Genomic DNA, 15,716 nt, shown 5'->3' with positions numbered 1-15,716 from the left:
CTCAAATACAAAATTAAAACACCAATGATGCAATAACATACAGCAAGAGCAAAGAGGAACACACATTTACCCCTATTTTTTTGGAACCCTGTTAAAGCAGAAAGGAGAAGCAAATAGTGTATTTGTGACCATTTAATCAGTGGACACAACACTGAGTAGTGATAACGGCTACATATATCAATTTTCCAAATTGTGATTCTGTAGTTCACAGATAAACACACCCTCACCCCAACAGAAAACATGACATGTAGTTTTTTTTAATCCCCAAAATCTTGACATAATCCACAGCTTTCATTAAAAATAAACCCAGTTAGAAGACAACATGATGTGCAGTGTGCAGAATTTCTCCCTTTGTGATTTTTAAAAAATGGGGCATCTGTGTTTCATGCTGAGGGCTAATACCTCTGCAAAAACATGCATATTGACTTAGCTACATAGAATGTTTTCGTTGAAAATGCAACTTGTTGATACTCTATGACATATCTAACATTAAACGCAATGTGTGGTTCTATAGGTTAAATACAAACTTCAAATTTGTACTATAAAAGTTACCTGACAAACAGCCAGGTGATTAGATTGATCACTCCAGACTTGGAGACAGTAACTCACATGAAAAGCAGACACCTGTACAATAAATTCAACAGCATGTACTGTATAATACAGTGTGGCCTATACAAGTGCAACTTTTGTGAGTCTAGTAACATATAGAACATAACGCCCATTAGCATAGTTAACTGCCCCGCTACACGTAGCATTTCTGGATTACTTGTGACATTACATTTTATAAGTAAAGGGAATTTATCAGGCTATATTAATGACAGAAAAATATTAAACAATAAAATTTTGCAACGGAAACATGTTACATCCTAACCGTTGGTTGTACCAAGGCGAGGCTTGCTACATCATATTTAACGGTTTTGAGCAGAAGTAATGACCGTCACCTCACATTACACCGTTACAAAAGCTTTGTATTTCAGGCTATGTCGAAGGTTAGGTGTTTATTTTCATTCCTAGCTCTGTGACTCCTTTACTGCGAACGAAGTTCAGCAGCTAGTTAGCAAAACAAACATAACGGAACTTTAAGGTCCCGTAATTCAACGCTATGCCTCAGTTTGTCTAAATACAATGGCTACTTAAAAGACAACCTGGGGTTCCTCTTACTTTAAAGGCTCCGTTTACGCCCTAAGTTTTAAGACGATACAACGAACACGACTAACGGTTACCGGACACTTGGAAACAGTTTAAATAAGCGGTGTAGGAAAAACGCAGAGACTATACCATTAATGTTAGCTTAGGCTAGCCAGTCGCTATGCTAACAACGCTACGTTGGCATACTGGAGAGTTTTCCTTGATCCCCGTCGGCAGGCCTGCAGCACTGGAACAACACAGCACTGGTTTGGAAATTATGTGGCCAGACATGGGCTTAAGTACCACAGCAAGCAGAATAGGTGGCCGGCACTGTCCACACATGTAGGGTAAATAATGGTATGTAACAACAGCGAGGGTAGCAAAGTCTGATGAGAGAACAATACTGAGGTAATCCAACTGATGTTGGAGAATCCGAGACCAACGGTTCGCCAAAAAATGAACCACAAAATCTCTATCGAGGTAAACACGACGTAGTAACGTTTTGCCATTTCCAATTAATAGAGATAATTGTAGACATTACCTGTTCTTTTCTCCTGAGTCTTTGGGTCAGAAACAATGCCAGCCTTAGTTTAAATAATGGATTGGTCGATAAAACGACCGTGTGCTCCTCTCTCTCCAAGTGATCTTGATGAAATCCGTGAAAGTCCCTGGGTCTGTAAGAGCAAGACCACCAGCCTGACTGCGTGTTTCCCCTACTGTTTCACCAGCTCCAGTTCGTATCAAGACTGGCAGAAGGAATAGGAACCCCCTCCATCCACACCATCATCTGCAGCAGCAGCAGCGGCGGCGGCAGCTTGCTGGTCTACAGAAACCCAGTCTCCCACGGACAGTCACATGAGATATCTCTGTGAATTACGATGCCCCCTCCTGTTTTAGCAGAGCTAAAATGAATGCACCTTTTCATCTGGTTCCTCACGTGGTGCTGCTGTCTGCCCGTCAGCTGTTAACATCCCATTGTAACTGGATTTGTTTTTGTATTTATAGCCAACAGACACATCAACCCCCCACCCCGCCACCGAGTTGTAACAGTCCTTGCTCAGCAGCAATAACAGAGATGGAATAATGTATGGCGCTTGTTGAACCGGCTGCCCCACACTACAGTGGTATGTGCTTGGCCAGCACTATTTTGTGATTGACTTTACAGGTGAGAAAGCACGTTTTCATCCCACAGTCATGGTTGAATTTGCTGAAATCCAAAGACCTAATGGGCTGTTAGTGCTGTAAAAGTGGTGTTACAGTCTGATGCATTTTAAGTAAGACAGCTTAGTCTAGGTTGAATCCTTTTTTGTATGCCTCTGTTTGAAAGTTAGGGAAATATTTCTAATTATTCATAAGTAAATGATTACTTCCTCAGGTAGCCCATGTGCTTTATGATTACTTCTGGTACCTCCCAGTATGATAATGTTCCTGTCTTTGAACCATAAGCACCTATAAAGTCATTTGTGTTAGGTATGACTGATCCAAGATAATACTGGAAAAGAACCATACATCAACAGGAGCCATAGTCACTGAGGGCTCACCATTCATACTAGAAAAACCAGTCATCAGCCACATTTTCAGATACTTTAACCCATATTCCTTTTGGGTAAATTATAAATACTTAGATGTTTTTTCTCTTTCTCTAATTTTCTGTTATTAATGGAACCTGACATTTTATAAAGATTGTTGCCGGACCAAATTAAACCACAGTCTGCCATCACAGATAATATTTTAAGGGAGAATAAGGCAACATTCTGTCAACTCATGTTCCTGTGGACACATGTCCAGTCAAACTCAGCTTCAGTTGTCTCTACCCGTGTAAAGCAGTCCTAAACACTGGCTGTCAATCTTGTAAATTGAACGTGAAGAGAGTGTGAGAGATTTACACACTAATGTTCCCATAAATGTGAACTGACAGTTTTGTTTCTCAAGTTTCTAAAAACAGAAGTACTGATTTGAAAAGGTGAAGAACTTATACTCTGCTATTCTAAGATGCTTTAGAAACATGGGCCCTGCAGACTTTGTATGTCATCCACCATCCCAGTTGGGCTTTTACCCAATCATGTCTCTGCTCACATCAGATTGTTATATAGCAGCAGATCCATAGTCCTGTGCTTCACACCTGCTCAGTTTACTCTGTTAATTCAGTTTTCCTCTCAGAACGTGCATCTTATTTATGCCCTGACATTTATAAGGCCTCGTATCCTACATAAGCAGTTGCTGGGCTGAGAGCCAAGGTAAGAGAGAGTGGCTGAGGATGTGTGTGGGTGGGTGGGGTGGGGGGTGTGGGGGGGTGTATTCTGCTTTTGCCCTGCAAAGATTGTGGCAGAGTAGCATACCAATCTATTAATATTGAATCAAGCAGGAAATACAATCTGCTCACCCACTGTTCTCCATCTGGGGTCAGGAGCTGGGAGAATAAGATATATACACAAGCAACTACAACCACACACACACACACACGTAGCCTGTAGAAGTCGGAGGCTAGTGGGACTCCTGGTGAGTTGGCAGCACTTTCACGGCCTTTGGCACACGGACCAGTGTTTACATCACACTTACAAGAGGGAATGATCAATGGCCAGAGAAAACAATGGCAGTTTCCATTCTCTGATCATGCCTGGGAAGGGCACTGTTATCTATTTGTCCGCCAGGATATACAGCCATATTCCTGAAGGGGAAAGCACTGTTTGTTTTATACATCCACAGACTGTAATGCATTTACTTCACGGTAAATCATAAGTCTAGCTGCCAAGATGTAGCCACATCAAAACAATTAGATCCTCCAGGCCTCAAAACGTGATTCAGTACTTTCACAATGTGGTTTTCCTCCTTCTACTCCGTCATGCTCCATTACTCTAATTATTGTCAAACTGGCAAGGGTATAAGTAACAGATAAGTTTAGTCTTGAGTGACATGTCATTATAATGAAAATACACACTAAAAATCAAATCTTTCAGTCAGTGCATATTGCAGAATCAGTGCCACTAGCAACGATACCATCAGGTCCATCACTGGAATTAACATTTTATCTGCTTTGTGTGTAGTCAGACAGTTTCCACTGTGCACAAGCTCACATTTAAGCTCACATTTAAGCCCACTCCAAGGGCTTAAAGGTACAAAAGATCAGTGCGTGATGGAAACAGTGAAATCAGGTTGAGTCATTTAATAATACCGTATAGTTTACATGTAATTGATAATAGTGGGAGGTAGCAGCTGTGCAAAAGCTCAACCTCAAAGAAGAAGCTCATCAGATATTGTGAATCTTATCACAAAATCTGTGTTCACTGTAACATCCTAATTTCCTGAGTAATGAATACCCTTTCAAAGGACCTTAATCTGTGTTCTTTTCTTTCAACTCTGTTGCAAACTACTGTAAATCACCAAAATCTAGTGAGCCATACAATTAACAACTGTATTTTTCATTAAAAAAAAAAGAAAAAAGAAAAGCATATACAATGTACTCACTGCTCAATAGAATCACTAATTATTGAAATTCCAACATGAGTAGAGCCAAACTTTAATGTGGCAAAATAAATAATTGATTGTTGTATCATATGAAGTATAGATTAACCACCTGCTTAATGGCGTGGCTTTTGCTGTAATGGGCAGGCAGCAGGAAATGAAAGCGTTAATGGCCTTCTAATAGATCCCTTAGGAACATGATAAGACTAGAGTGGCTGTGTCTGAATGAACAACACTCTCGCTTCTCATTTGTTTTATTTATTTACCATGCTACGAACCATCTTGACTGCAGCTACTTATTTACAGTGGCAAGAGAAGTATGTGAACCCATTGGAATTCATTTGTTTTCTCATTGGTTCTACTCATTAACTCACTAATCATAAAATGCAATCTGAGCTTCATCCAAGTCATTAATGTAGGCAGACATAGTGTCACTATACGCTAATATCACACAAAAATTATAATCTCTTTTGTGGGAATGAAAGTTCCATAAGTACAGTCATTATTATCAGTGACTGTCATGTCTAGAAACTTGGACTGCCTTTACACAACAGCAATTGAAAATATTTTGTCAGGACTGGAACTGCAAATTAAACTAATTTAGACACAGAAATTACAGTGTGTACAGCTGCTGTCTAGTGCTCAAAGGAAAAGTTGACAATTTGGTATATATGCGTATTCGCTTTCTTGCCAAAAGTTAAATGACCATGTCTGTATAGGAAATATGAACCTAGAGGTGGTTAGCTTATCTTAGCAAGCAGTTAGCAGCAGCAAAAAGACACATTTTGGTTTTGTGTAGTAGCTCCAGGGCAAATCTCCCACATATAACTACAACTTAAGGTTTTCACTTTTCAGTTTTCATACAGATCAAATCAACACAATATGTCGTCAAAGTGAAATTTTGAGGTGCTGGTAAGGAGATTTAAATAAAATAATAATAATTGGACAGAGCCAGACTAGCTGTTTTCCACTGATTGCAGTCTTTGGGCTAAGCTAAGCTAATAAGCTCTAGGCTGTAGCTTCGTATTTAGCGTACAAACGTGAGAGGGAATGGGAAAAGGAACAGGCATATATTTCTCAAAATGTTGACTGAATGACTGGTGCTGTAATAACAGGAGCACCTAATAGAATGACAGAACAATATAGCAAAAAAAGTTACAGAAAATAGGGGGAAAAAAAGGAAAAAACTTTGTGATCTGCCTCTATTATCTTTATGTTTGGACTTTTGTTTATTTCCTGTTTTACTTTGAAATCACTAATCTTGTGGGCCTCATGGTTGTTTTACTTCCTCGCTTTGTTTTCTTTTCACACTTTTGTGATTGTCCATCCCACCATAATGTGTTTCACCTGTGTCCTATTATCCCAGCCTCCCTTGTGTTTTCACTCTCCGTGCTCCCAGTTGTCTTTGTCAGTTCGTCTGTTGAGTTTCCCTGATGTTTCCTCGTGTTCCCGTGATTCCTCTTTAGCTTTGCCTATCGTTTGGATTTTCTGGGTTTTGTGTTCCTGCATGTACTTCAATTTTTACACCAGCATCCTGTACATTTTTGGACTTTTGTATTATTTAAAACTCCTTCTTTGCACCTACCACTTTTAGTTGTCTGCGTTTGGGTGGAGTTACCTTTCATTCCTGACAGAAAAAAGTAAAATCTCTGGCATTCCTTCCTGCTGCACTATTTCAGTGGCAGTTGACTGAGTCAGCATTATCTCATACACCAGACAGTAAAACACTATGCCGCATGTGTCCTGATTTCTCTGGACTAATGATTCGCATCTAATGAAATATGCAAAGGCACCTAAAAATGTCAGTCAAAGAGATGAGAGTGTGAGGTGATGTGCAAGCAGTAGTCACCGTTCCAGTAAACACTTAAAAAAGTAGAGCCTGGCAGTGATCTTGTTCACATTCTTTCCTCTCTCTATCTGTTTATCTGTCTCATAGATTATCTATTTTCTCCCATTCAGGCACTTGAATTTTATCTCTCTCTCCCATGCATGACTTCATTAAACACATGTAATGTGCTTATTCAAGTTTCCAATTCCAATAAATACAAGAAAGCACGGGTTCTGGTTATTCAGTAATGACTGAGCAGATAAAATAAATTCAGAAACAGCCATATTGAGCTTTGATTTAGGATTCTGTGCCATGTCCAGATAGTTAATCATTGGAAAATACAACCATTTTAAAACAAATAGTTAATCATTTTGGAAAATCGGCTTCATGGTTTGTTTGTTAGATGAAACGATCGTTACCACTCTCCTGTCTGTGTTTAATATGAAGCTACTGCCGGGAGATGGTATTCTTAGCTTGGCATAAAGACTAGAAATGGGTAGAAAGCTAAAAAATTAAAAACTGTGAAATATATAATCTGCATATTGAACATGCCAAATGAGTATAATATACATGGCTTTTTTATGGACTGCGCTGCTTACAGCATCACTTCTACCTTCCTGGAGCAGACCAGAGTTTATTTTAAGCCCAACGAGGCCAAGGTCATGGATTCATCCTTGACCCACAAATAATTCCTGTTTTTGTTTCGAGCCTCTATCTATGCCAGTGCAGATACTGTATCTGTGGGAAAAAACATTCCCACATAAAGAGAGAAACAAATATTACATATTTGGATGATATAAAAACATTTAGGCTGTTAAAATTGTCTCACCATGATCATGCATGACAGTGCACGTTATCCATACTATCAGCCGAATGGGGCCTCTGCAGCGAGGATGTGACTTATAGTTAACTTCTTTTAACATAGATATTGATCTGCTTTTAAATATTAAGTTGTGTAACATATTTTGGTTTTGAAATTTTGTGGCTAAAGAACCTTGCCTCTATTTTTTAACTGAGGTATAAACAGACAATACCTTTTCAGCTGCGGTTCTCAAGTTCTTAATCCAAAGTATCACACAGACGAGCAGGAGCAGTGAAAGACTAAACGATCAAACACTTGCACAGTTTGATCTAACATCAGCTTACCATTAACGGGGGATTTGAATAGCAAAACAATGGTGCCCCAGATTATTCCAATTAAATAAATGCAGCACAGTACAGTATCTCTGTATGCAAACACTTGTTGACCAGTAACAAGATGGGTAGCAAAATCTATGTGGCAAGTTACACTATAAAAATACGGCAAGCTATTCTGACCCGTCATGTAAAGAAATAGCTGTTACTTGGCTAAAAAGTATTATTTTATAACTTATCTCTGTCAAGGGTTTTGAGGTAAGTACGACCCAAATGCAGCCAAATTTGGGGAAAGGTGCAGACAGGTTTATTAACCAAAATAAAAGACATGAACAGACGACGTGAACAAACCCTGAACTAAACAGACGAACCGACACAGACAAAGGGAAGCACAAAGACTATATAGACAAGGGAGGCAAGGGTGATTGCACACAGGTGAAACACATCAGGGCGGGGCAGACAATCACCACACAGACACAGGACCAAGACAGGAAGCAAAAACACTGAGACCCACAAGGAACCAAATTACAAAATAAAACAGGAAGTGCACGGGGAAACACAGCACAAGACAGGGAAGAATAAACTAGACACTAGAAATACTGAAACCAGAAATACTCAAAACACAGAAAACTAAATCATCAAGAAAGTCCAAAAAAAGTCCAAAAAACGTCCAAAAACCAAACCCCTCCAGGCTGAGATCATGACAGTCTCGGTTCCAGATAAAAGGGGAAATTTGGTTTGACCTTTGTACCAGAAGGTAGCAAGCAAATTGAAAGCTTGTTTAAATCAGCTTATATTGTGAAAGGTATTTTGTGGGATTTGGATCTTTTCCAAATTATTCGGACATTTGTCTAAACAACAGGATTGTGTGAAAAAACATAACACATTTGCATCTATTATGCAATAATAGTTAATCAATTAATTATCATTTAAAGATTCTAAAAAGCTCTATGTGACTCCTGTGTTCTTGGTTACCACCTCTAGCCATTATTATCTATAGTTTATTGGTCCAAAATAAAAGAAAATTGTTTGCTTGTTGAATACTATGATGGTTCTTATGCCAATTATAAAATGGCAAATAATTTACCTCCCAGCCATAACCCCACAGACCACAACACACAACAGCATGCATAAGGTCAAAATACCTGTGTCATGCAGACCACACATTAACCACTGAGGGTTTCTATATCGATATAGGATTGCTGACTGAAAACTCCTTGTAACATTGTCTCTTTCTCTTTTTTAAAAACAAGGCAATTTTGGTGTTTCATTTGTGCTAGAAACAGGGAAAGATTGCGTGCTTGCAGACACAACATTGCTTTGACGATTATGGGCTCGATCATCATGTGAGAGCGTGGGGCCAAAGTAGAGCCTTAAGGAAACCTATAGGCTTAGATTGTTGCGTTTGCTGCTTAATGAGGTGGCAACAAGAGGGAGTCCCATTAGAATATAACAGAAATAGTGCTGTACATGATCTCAATAGCAGCTTAGTTCATGCAGTATAGTTTGCAGAGATGAGCAGAAATACTTGAAATATATAGCACATGTAAAAGCAAATGGTAGCATAAACAGCGATGTCAAAAGGAGCTTATGAGTCAGTGCAGGAAACAGCTATGAATGGGTAGCATCTTGCACAAAAAACTGTTGGCTATCTTTGTGTTAATCTACTTCTTGACTTTTGCTTTCACAAGTTCGTAGCCAGACTTTCTGTCTCTGGCACTGATGCAAAAACACGCTCTCATGTGTGTCTATATGCACATACTTGGTGTTTGATATATCACCACTGCTGCGGTGGACTGCAGATAGTCAAAGTGGCGGCAGAAACACAGCAAAGCGCTTGTTTTTGTGTGTGTGGGGAGGCTTGCAAGAAGGAGGAAGTGTCACAGCAGGAGCCACATTGTGTAGTAGTAGTCTGCATGCACTGTTTTCAAAAGACAAGTGGTTCACCTTAGGTCAGGAAAAGTCTCAGTCACCATACATTATGCCAGACTTTAATGCCAGAAATTAATATGTAATATGTCAGTCTTTTTGATGCCGTAGCTGTCTTTTAAAATCCTGTGTACAGTATTGTGCTTGGCAAATAAATTATTTGGAAGTCACATTCACCTAAAGCCACAGAGAAGATTTATTACTTTTGTTTGCTGCTGTGAGGATTGAGTGAGGCAGCAAGAGCTCAACTTTTCAGAAACCCTTCAGTTACATAAAACTGCTGTAAATTAGGATTACATTTTTGAGTTTTCTACCTCCGTTCCCTTTTAATGTAATTTGCTTTGTCGATTTTTCATTTTGATCAGAATCATGCACTGATGCAGGAACACACTTTGAGCCAGACGAAAAGCAACCATTATAAATCCAGAAAGGCAGAAAGAAACTGAGTATGTATTACTCACTGAGGTTTCCAACAATCCCTTTTTTATGGAGACCTGCAGTCCACCTGTGGTCAGAGTGTATGGCTATGTAACCAACAGTGGTTAATCAAGCTCAGCTGTCAACAGCCTTAAATGTTGACGTGTGAAACACTGTACACCCCTGTTAACTGACCAGTGGCTTATGTCCGACTTTCTCCCTCGTGAGGTGCTTTGGGTAGAAAAGTCCACTGTCTCTGACATGGAAATGATTAATGTGAGTGCAAGCAGTTTTGACAAGCACCGAGACCAGAGCCAAATCCTGAAAGATTAAATAATAAATATAATGGACTTGAATTTGACATTCACATTCACCGGGGGGAAGAAGACACAGGAACTGATAGTTAAAGGAAAATAAATATTATAGGAACACCTTGCACTTACAGTAAGGTGTCAGCTCTGAGCAGAAGATTTGTCTACAATAAAGCAGCTGTGAGTGAAACCAACCAAAGACAAATGGATTCTCAATGTCATTTACAAGCCATAATGTATCTTTTTTTTTAACTAGTTTCACTGAGGAAGAACAAGGTTTCCTGTTTTTGCAGGCGAAACATCCCATGACAGTGCTGTAGCATCAGCGCAAAAACCTACTATGTCAGTGTTAATGTGGTGAAAGGTATCTGCTCTCATGTCAGATTAAGGGAACGTGGCTCTGCAGTTGCAGCAACAGTACCAGCTAATGAGTTGACATCTCAGTCATTTAAAAGGATTAGTTTTCAAGTGTGATCTCTCACACACCCATGGTAGAATTTAATAAAACCTACGGGTACCAAGTGCTTAATTGTTGTCAGGAGCGCTTAATCTCAGCGACACATCTTGACATTTGTATGTTCATTACAGGAAATCCTGCATAGGTGCTCTTTTTTTCACACACTTTAGCTAAATATACACACAGGGAAAATGTGTGTGTAAACTACTACCAGCAACCCTCATGAAAACCAATACAAGGTTGTAAATTAGAGTCAGTTAAATAGTAGAAGAACCTCCTATCAGATGTTAAAATATCCAAAGTTAATTAATTTTACACTTCTATTGATCTTTGAGTGACTCACTTTACTTTTGGTCTTTGTACACAGTTAATCATTTATCTCCCTGTTGCCTCCCCATACAAAAGTTTCCAATGTGCAAAAAGTCAGTTAAACTCTTGACAGTTGGCTAACTGACAAACTGGAAAGGCGCCTCGCTCAGGAAATGTGAAGTGGTGTTGGGGGTGGGGGTGGGGGTGGGGGTAGATAGGCCCATAGCTCTGCGAGATATGTAAGAGCAGGAGGATTTTGTTATGTGGTAAGTATCATGGGTGGTTTGTTGTCAAGTGTGACTGAGATGTCATAAACTGCAATGCACAGCACCGTAGCATGCTAATATGAAAACACAGTACGTGTTTTCCATCAGTTCAACACTCCAGCTTTTAGCAATACACTAATATGCTGCACTATATAATGCATAATGGTCAGCTTTTTATTTACTGTTCACCTTACAAGCACATGTCTCTCCAGCTCATAGCTTTCTGTTTGTTGAGTAATATGATCGAAGCTGCTGCTCAGTAAAGCAGGATTATCATAAACAATTTGAATACTGTAATCTTGTTAAAGGTTGTTAAATTTCCACATCAAAGAGACGATGCTGGTGACTCCATAAGCTGTGACTACATTTGGGTGACAAGAACAGTAAACGACTGGTTAACAACGATGTCTGAAAATCAAACATCAATGGCACAAAGTAACCTGAGCTGTGTCACCTGACTATCATGTGAGTGGTCAGACAATAATACCCTACTAACAGAGGGGCCTGAGGGAGCCACAGCTGCCGGGTCACAGACGAGGGATGAGGGATGGTGTGAGAGTTTAGTTATGGAGGCATGCTGAGAGATAGAGAGTGGATGTGAAAACAATAATTGAGCCATTCGCTTGCATGTTCCCACTCTCTTTCTGTTTCTGTTTCCATGTCTGCGTCAATAGTAACTCTACTTTTATCTCTGTCAGTGTCTTCTCACCAACTCCTGAGGCAAATATCTGGCACTGGCTTATCCAAATGCTCCACTCTGTTCATGATCTAGTTGCTAACTTTAGTGAAAAGAGCTACATGCTGCCTCATGATAGCAGCGAGAATGAATCAAAACAGAAATGTTGTGGGCCATCAAATCAAAAACATCAAATAAAAGACACCCAACCTCTGAGGGATGAGAGGAGGGATGAGACGACGGATGTGAGTCCCCTGTGGGTTCATCACCATGACAAACTGTTACTTCCGTTACATGTAGTTATTTCGTGTCTATTCTTGTAGCAAAGAATCAAAGACGAAGCATTTCATAGATTAGTAATTAAAGAAACTTGCATCTCCCAGCCTCAAATGTAGTAAAGAAAGTCTAAAACTACTCTTTCTGAATACTTACATATCTCCTCCTCTTGTTTTCTTTTGAAGGGAGTGCAGTTTGTATTATAATAATAAATGAGCACATTGTCATATGATCTGAGCTTCTGCACAAGCCAAACTGAAAAGACTATAATGAGGAAACTGGCACAATTCTCTCATGAATTCACATGACCCTGGTGTGTTCAGTCATGATACGCCCTCCGCTATTACCCCACATAAAAATCACTTTGTTCTTTGCGATGATCCACTTCACTGCGTCAGATTTGAGTAGTACTTAACCACACAGTAGCTCTTTTCATTTCATTTTAGCTCCCACAGACTCAATGAAAACACCCGCCGGTGACAGAAAATAATAGCACAGCAAACCAAGACAGAGTAGCTAATTAAATATTTAAGCATGCAGCAATGAGTCATGGAGTTTTGTATCCCAAATAAGAAACCAATTTCTCTCACAGTGAAATACTTCTCAACTAAAAAGATGCCTGTTAAAAAAAGCATGAAAACAGTATCCTACTGGAAAACAGTGTTGAACATCACTTTTCACTTCACTAAGTAAATCCTCATTTATGATGTAAACTTCCGACTGTGATAAAAAACCCCAAATGTGAGAAAATAGAGGGACTGTATTTTCGTCTTTATATCCTTCACGTTACTTTTTATAGCATTTACAACTTTGTACATGTCACCACTTAATTCCTCACACGTGGCAGAGGCTTAAGGGTTGAATGCAAAGCAAAGCAGCTCGAGCTGGCACCGTCTGTCAGCAGATGCAACCGGAGACAGGGTTGGCTTGGCAGATGTTATGATCCTGTGTGGACGTGGAGCCTGAGAGGAAAAGGGCGCAGAGCCAGCAGTGGTGCTTAGAAAAGGCATCTGCAGGTGGTAGCTATCTACCCACCATCTGTCTGTGTCGTAAAGGGCATTGTCTCTGACCTGTTCCTCAGGGCCTGACTCAGGTTCATTTCATGACATACAATAGAGATACAGTACTTGAATCCAGTTAGAGAGTAAACCACAGATGGTTTAAGATTTCTTAAAATGGTGAAAAGTTAGATAGAAAATTATGAGCTAAAAAGGCCAGTCCAGTTTTGACTTTCGACCAAGTCTAAATTAAATCAAAAATACCCACTATATAGTGCCCTAAAAAATTCCACAATGGTACGAAAAAAGCACTTAATGCTAACTACTCCAAAATGCTAAGCACCGCATTTTAGATGAGATTTCAGTGATGATGCAAAACGACAATGATTCATAAGTATCAATGTACAGCTCACTATTAAGTAAACTACTGAGTGTCCACTATACAGGAAGTAGGGAATCAGTGGACAGGGGGGTAATTTCAGACACAGCTCATGAGTCTACAACCATGCTAACAGTTCTGTGAGTCTGTTATGGACAGCGGGACAGTTAGCTAAATGCTAAGTTGAAACTTGTTGATGTTTAGCTGGTATAAAAAAGCAGAAAAGAGTGCTACTGGGAAAATACCATGGATGTAATGAAGCTCTTAACTAAGAAGTATGACATCACAACAGCCATGACCGAACCAAAGACCGAGACACACACCAATGACGTCATAAAAGACAACAGGTTAAAAACAGAAGGGGAATGCCTACTCTGAAACATCACTGAGGTTTTTAGAGGAAGTAAAAGTGAAGGCGAAACTGTAGGTGGTAGGATGTTTGTAACCAATTCTTACTACCAGCCTGCAAGTGAATGACCACATTCTGCCAGTTCAAAAAAATTGTATGAAATTTAAGGAGAATGCTATGGTTACGTTGACCTGAAGGGGAGTTTACCACGACAAAACTGGAATTCCTCTTCTAGGGCATTTCTTTTCATTTAAAATGACTCAATCCAAAAACTCCCCAGAGGTCTTACATTGAACCAGACAACATGATTCTTTTCAATAAATTTTCAGAGAAACGTCGACTTCCTCAGGGCACACAAAGCATACGCTGTGCACACGGGTAACTTTAATCGGTTTTACCTGTGTGCATGTTTGTGTGTGTGTGTGTGTGTGTGTGTGTGTGTGTGTGTGTGTGTGTGCATGTGTGTGCGTGTGTGTGTGCGTGTGTGTGTGTGTCTTTTAGGCAGTGAACAGAGATAGATATGCAAACATGTAAGCATCAGCATATGCCAGATATATGCCAAGAATTATAGGGGATTAGAGAAAATCTTCAACCTTTAAATTTGTGATCAAATCTGAAAAACAAATGTACACACGTTTATAAAAAAAAAAAAAAAAACATTAAAAAATGTACAGAAGTAGCCCCAGAAATATGCACATAAACCTTCATTGTAAAAAAAAAAAACATTTTCCACGGGAAATTATGAAAATGCTTTATTTTAATTCTCTAATTTAGAATTAATAAGCAGTATATAGAAACATAATAACAGTTTGTAACACTTTGCTTTAGTTGGAAGCACATACTGGGACATTTCTGTGTGTTGACTCCTACTAAATTCTCCTGTGAAACATCTATAACATAAAAATGAATCATTGACTATATAACATTTATAATATATATGTATTCATATTTTATACAAGTATTACATTTAAACATTGTCATTCTATTTAATAATTCAGTTTAAATATTCATAAATACATCTACTGATTCTAAGCTAAAAGAATAGACTAACAAGCTCAGCATGTCTTCATACACCAGTTATGGATTTATGTGCTTACAGCTGCATTATAGTGTGTTAAATGCTCCATTACAGTCCATGCTCTGCTAGTCAATTATGTCACATTTCTTCAGGCAGTTCAGTTTGTTGGTCACGTAGGGAGATACTGCAGATTGCATACCGGCAGTAGAAGTAATAAACTACGTACTGTGCATCTGGTTCAATTAAAAGTCCATTAAAGGTTATTGATTTAATTCAGCCCTGTGGATTTTGAGAAGACAACAGCTTGAGTGTGAAACTTTTCAGAACTCATCTTCAGCTCAGTCGGCTGTTTTTGCAAACTACCCTGCAAAGTAGTTATTGATTTCATTAGCCATGTTCTGTGTTGGGCGAGATGGAGGTTTGCCACAAAATGTCAAATATCACTAAGGTGTAAGCAGCTGCAACAGTTTTCGTTAATGTTGAAATTAACAAATTAAACTTTTAGTGACCCCTGTCTTTTAACTGATATGAGTGGAAACTGGGGATGATCATCTGATTTTGTATTAACTGGACTCGATGACTTGCTTGATTAAATTAGGACTTACTTGAAACTTGAGGGTTAAGACTTGAGACTTGCTTGTGACTTACTCCCACCTCTGGTATAGAGTCTTCCTGTACAGGATTCACTGGGCGGACCCTTATTGGAGGCAGAAGGTTGAGATTTAGTAAAAAAAAAAAAAAAATTCTTGGAACTTTCTTGTCAATAACAGTTAAGTTGG

General features: G+C 39.2%; 1 protein-coding gene across 5 annotated transcripts in view; it reads right to left on the bottom strand.

Moving 5' to 3' along the window:
- The window catches only part of st3gal3b (ST3 beta-galactoside alpha-2,3-sialyltransferase 3b), a 48,014-nt gene extending 37,921 nt beyond the window's left edge, over positions 1-10,093 (bottom strand). For 3 of the 5 annotated variants that reach the window (XM_056392025.1, XM_056392028.1, XM_056392029.1), the window contains exon 1: positions 1,670-1,864. The gene's annotated coding sequence lies outside the window, so the exon portion shown is untranslated. Of the gene's footprint in view, positions 1-1,278; positions 1,379-1,669; positions 1,865-9,942 lie in introns of those variants that run through there. The other 2 variants (XM_056392026.1, XM_056392027.1) reach the window with 2 other exon arrangements.
- Between the last annotated feature and the right edge of the window lie 5,623 nt (positions 10,094-15,716).

Source organism: Seriola aureovittata, chromosome 12 (assembly GCF_021018895.1).
Source record: "Seriola aureovittata isolate HTS-2021-v1 ecotype China chromosome 12, ASM2101889v1, whole genome shotgun sequence".
Classification (NCBI taxonomy): domain Eukaryota; kingdom Metazoa; phylum Chordata; class Actinopteri; order Carangiformes; family Carangidae; genus Seriola; species Seriola aureovittata.
Note: the sequence above shows the minus strand (reverse complement) of the source record. Positions and strands in the feature narration are given on the sequence as shown.